Source organism: Montipora capricornis, chromosome 2 (assembly GCF_036669925.1).
Source record: "Montipora capricornis isolate CH-2021 chromosome 2, ASM3666992v2, whole genome shotgun sequence".
In the NCBI taxonomy this organism is placed as follows: Eukaryota; Metazoa; Cnidaria; class Anthozoa; order Scleractinia; family Acroporidae; genus Montipora; species Montipora capricornis.
In genome coordinates, this window is record NC_090884.1 from 60,887,871 (window position 1) to 60,892,870 (window position 5,000).

The following is a 5,000-nucleotide window of genomic DNA, read 5'->3' on the forward strand; positions in this document are numbered from 1 at the left end:
GATCAAGCCAGGAGCTGGTAATTTTGTGAGTTATTAATTATTATACAATACTAATTTATTCAGTTCCCCAAATGAGCAGCTCCCAGTTTGTCATGACGAGCTTTGCCCACGAAAAAAAATTATGCAAATTAGGCTAAGGGTAGATTGAATCTACCCATGGCTTATTATTAACTGTAACTGAAGATCTAAATTGGCACCTTCGTATAATTGAGGTGTTGCTTTGGAATTCTCGGTAATTACTTTTTACACATTTACCAACACCTAAAATGCACGCCGAGAGAAACAGGAAACGATTTAATTAAGGGTTTATTGACAGAATGAAAACATTTTCCGGATAGGGAGACGCGTATTTGGCGGCGTGACGTGCGTGTATAGGTTTAATCTATCTCACCCCTCGCGCGAAGCATATAACGCAAATTAAACTCTCTTAATCTTTTTTCTAGTTGATCCACTCAACCTTAGAGTATCAGAGAGTGAAAAAAAAAACAGTGACTCAATTATTGCGTAACGAAAGATAAAGTACCAAATATATCACAAGACGGCCAAAAATCTAAAAGGAGGAGTAGCAAACGAAATCACGGAAATTCACAGGAAACTAAAATTCTGATAAGACGAACTCGTACGAAATTCTAAATCACATACTTTAAGCGACTCACAACGGACAACTCATATACATACTTGCGAAAAGAAAATTGCCGTACAAACTCAAGTAAATACAGTATGCGTTGAAATGCATACCTGATGGTCTTGGTGGGATTTGAAGTGAGGACGTCATAATGGTAAAGAAATTTTGTTACCAATAGCAAATTTGCATTAAACATGTGTCTCCGCTATGAACGAAAGCATTCGTACCCTTTTGCGACAGTAAGTCTCTTAATAACAAGAGTGGAATGGATAAGAGCGAGTTTTCCAAGGAAAATGGATAAAGAGAATGCAAAATGTGGTACACTGTTCAATACTTACTTGCACTTTACGTATCACGGTATAATTCTACCTTCTGCTCAATACGACTGTACTGTTTTTTATGAGTTGCGAGCGATTTAGTTCCGCACTGTAAGTCTGATTTTTCAAATGCCTTGTTTTCGTTAACCATCAATTTTGCATGAAACTTGTGATTGTCCTATTCTCAGTTACATCTGTATTTGATTGTTATCCTTGAGGCTGCTCATGTGGGGACTTGGTCGAGGAGAATATGTGAGGGGAATATGTTGGCAGAAGGGAAAGTATTCCATTGTTTTTCTATAGTTATCAGCTATTGTTTTTAACGGTTGGCTCTCCTCTTTTACAATCAAGAGTCGTCATCAGCTTTTAAGAGATTTGACTATACTATCACTTGCGGATTGGCCCTGACTTAAAGAAAACAAAATTAATGATATTAATGTTAACTGATTTTTCTTCAGGTTACACAAGTATATAGAATATTGACAGAGTACCAAGAGAGACAGAATTACCAGTTGGTACAAAATAATAACGATTATAAAAATTGGTTCTACTCGCTGGTAACAACAGTCCAAAACTGGACTGACTACCCAAGAGAAACAGAACTCAATAGCACAAAGTAATTATAATTTACAAAATTACTTCTGCTTTCAGATAACAACAATCCAAACTGGACTGACTACCCAAGAGAGACAGAACTCATTAAGTACAAAATAATAATTGTTACAACATTGGCTCTGCCTTCAGATAACAACAATCCAAACTGGACTGACCACCCAAGAGAGACATAACTCGTTAGTAAAAAATAATAATTCTACAAAATTGGTTTTGCCTTCAGATAACAACAGTCCAAAACTGGTCTGACTACCCAAGAGAGACACAAATCATTAAGTACAAAATAATAATTATTACAAAATTGGTTCTGCCTTCAGATAACAACAATCCAAACTGGACTGACTACCCAAGAGAGACAGAACTCATTAGTACAAAATAATAATTATAACAAAATTGGTTATGCCTTCAGATAACAACAGTCTAAAACTGGACTGACTACCCAAGAGAGACAGAACTCATTAAGTACAAAATAATAATTGTTACAAAATTGGCTCTGCCTTCAGATAACAACAATCCAAACTGGACTGACCACCCAAGAGAGACATAACTCGTTAGTAAAAAATAATAATTCTACAAAATTGGTTTTGCCTTCAGATAACAACAGTCCAAAACTGGTCTGACTACCCAAGAGAGACAGAACTCATTAAGTACAAAATAATAATTATTACAAAATTGGCTCTGCCTTCAGATAACAACAATCCAAACTGGACTGACCACCCAAGAGAGACATAACTCGTTAGTAAAAAATAATAATTATTACAAAATTGGTTTTGCCTTCAGATAACAACAATCCAAACTGGACTGACTACCCAAGAGAGACAGAACTCGTTAGTACAAAATAATAATTATTACAAAATTGGTTCTGCCTTCAGATAACAACAGTCTAAAACTGGACTGACTACCCAAGAGAGACAGAACTCGTTAGTACAAAATAATAATTATTACAAAATTGGTTCTGCCTTCAGATAACAACAATCCAAACTGGACTGACTACCCAAGAGAAACAGAACTCGTTAGTACAAAATAATAATTATTACAAAATTGGTTTTGCCTTCAGATAACAACAATCCAAACTGGACTGACTACCCAAGAGAGACAGAACTCGTTAGTACAAAATAATAATTATTACAAAATTGGTTTTGCCTTCAGATAACAACAGTCTAAAACTGGACTGACTACCCAAGAGAGACAGAACTCATTAAGTACAAAATAATAATTATTACAAAATTGGTTCTGCCTTCAGATAACAACAATCCAAACTGGACTGACTACCCAAGAGAAACAGAACTCGTTAGTACAAAATAATAATTATTACAAAATTGGCTCTGCCTTCAGATAACAACAATCCAAACTGGACTGACCACCCAAGAGAGACATAACTCGTTAGTAAAAAATAATAATTCTACAAAATTGGTTTTGCCTTCAGATAACAACAGTCCAAAACTGGTCTGACTACCCAAGAGAGACAGAACTCATTAAGTACAAAATAATAATTATTACAAAATTGGTTCTGCCTTCAGATAACAACAATCCAAACTGGACTGACTACCCAAGAGAGACATAACTCGTTAGTAAAAAATAATAATTCTACAAAATTGGTTTTGCCTTCAGATAACAACAGTCTAAAACTGGACTGACTACCCAAGAGAGACAGAACTCATTAACTACAAAATAATAATTATTACAAAATTGGCTCTGCCTTCAGATAACAACAATCCAAACTGGACTGACCACCCAAGAGAGACATAACTCGTTAGTAAAAAATAATAATTCTACAAAATTGGTTTTGCCTTCAGATAACAACAGTCCAAAACTGGTCTGACTACCCAAGAGAGACAGAACTCATTAAGTACAAAATAATAATTATTACAAAATCGGTTCTGCCTTCAGATAACAACAATCCAAACTGGACTGACTACCCAAGAGAAACAGAACTCAATAGCACAAAGTAATTATAATTTACAAAATTACTTCTGCTTTCAGATAACAACAATCCAAACTGGACTGACTACCCAAGAGAGACAGAACTCATTAAGTACAAAATAATAATTATTACAAAATTGGCTCTGCCTTCAGATAACAACAATCCAAACTGGACTGACCACCCAAGAGAGACATAACTCGTTAGTAAAAAATAATAATTCTACAAAATTGGTTTTGCCTTCAGATAACAACAGTCCAAAACTGGTCTGACTACCCAAGAGAGACAGAACTCATTAAGTACAAAATAATAATTATTACAAAATCGGTTCTGCCTTCAGATAACAACAATCCAAACTGGACTGACTACCCAAGAGAGACAGAACTCGTTAGTACAAAATAATAATTATTACAAAATTGGTTCTGCCTTCAGATAACAACAATCCAAACTGGACTGACTACCCAAGAGAGACAGAACTCGTTAGTACAAAATAACAATTATTACAAAATTGGTTTTGCCTTCAGATAACAACAGTCTAAAACTGGACTGACTACCCAAGAGAGACAGAACTCATTAAGTACAAAATAATAATTATTACAAAATCGGTTCTGCCTTCAGATAACAACAATCCAAACTGGACTGACTACCCAAGAGAGACAGAACTCGTTAGTACAAAATAATAATTATTACAAAATTGGTTCTGCTTTCGAATAACAACAGTCCAAGCTGGACTGACTACCCAAGAAAGACAGAACTCATTAGTACAAAATAATAATTATTACAAAATCGGTTCTGCCTTCAGATAACAACAATCCAAACTGGACTGACTACCCAAGAGAGACAGAACTCGTTAGTACAAAATAATAATTATTACAAAATTGGTTCTGCTTTCAGATAACAACAGTCTAAAACTGGACTGACTACCCAAGAAAGACAGAACTCATTAGTACAAAATAATAATTATTACAAAATCGGTTCTGCCTTCAGATAACAACAATCCAAACTGGACTGACTACCCAAGAGAGACAGAACTCGTTAGTACAAAATAATAATTATTACAAAATCGGTTCTGCCTTCAGATAACAACAATCCAAACTGGACTGACTACCCAAGAGAGACAGAACTCGTTAGTACAAAATAACAATTATTACAAAATTGGTTTTGCCTTCAGATAACAACAGTCTAAAACTGGACTGACTACCCAAGAGAGACAGAACTCATTAAGTACAAAATAATAATTATTACAAAATCGGTTCTGCCTTCAGATAACAACAATCCAAACTGGACTGACTACCCAAGAGAGACAGAACTCGTTAGTACAAAATAATAATTATTACAAAATTGGTTCTGCTTTCGAATAACAACAGTCCAAGCTGGACTGACTACCCAAGAAAGACAGAACTCATTAGTACAAAATAATAATTATTACAAAATCGGTTCTGCCTTCAGATAACAACAATCCAAACTGGACTGACTACCCAAGAGAGACAGAACTCGTTAGTACAAAATAATAATTATTACAAAA

At 34.9% G+C, this 5,000-nt stretch overlaps 1 pseudogene; it reads right to left on the minus strand.

The window, feature by feature from the left end:
• Positions 1 to 5,000, minus strand: part of LOC138037606 (uncharacterized) — a 67,146-nt pseudogene that overhangs the window by 54,244 nt on the left and 7,902 nt on the right.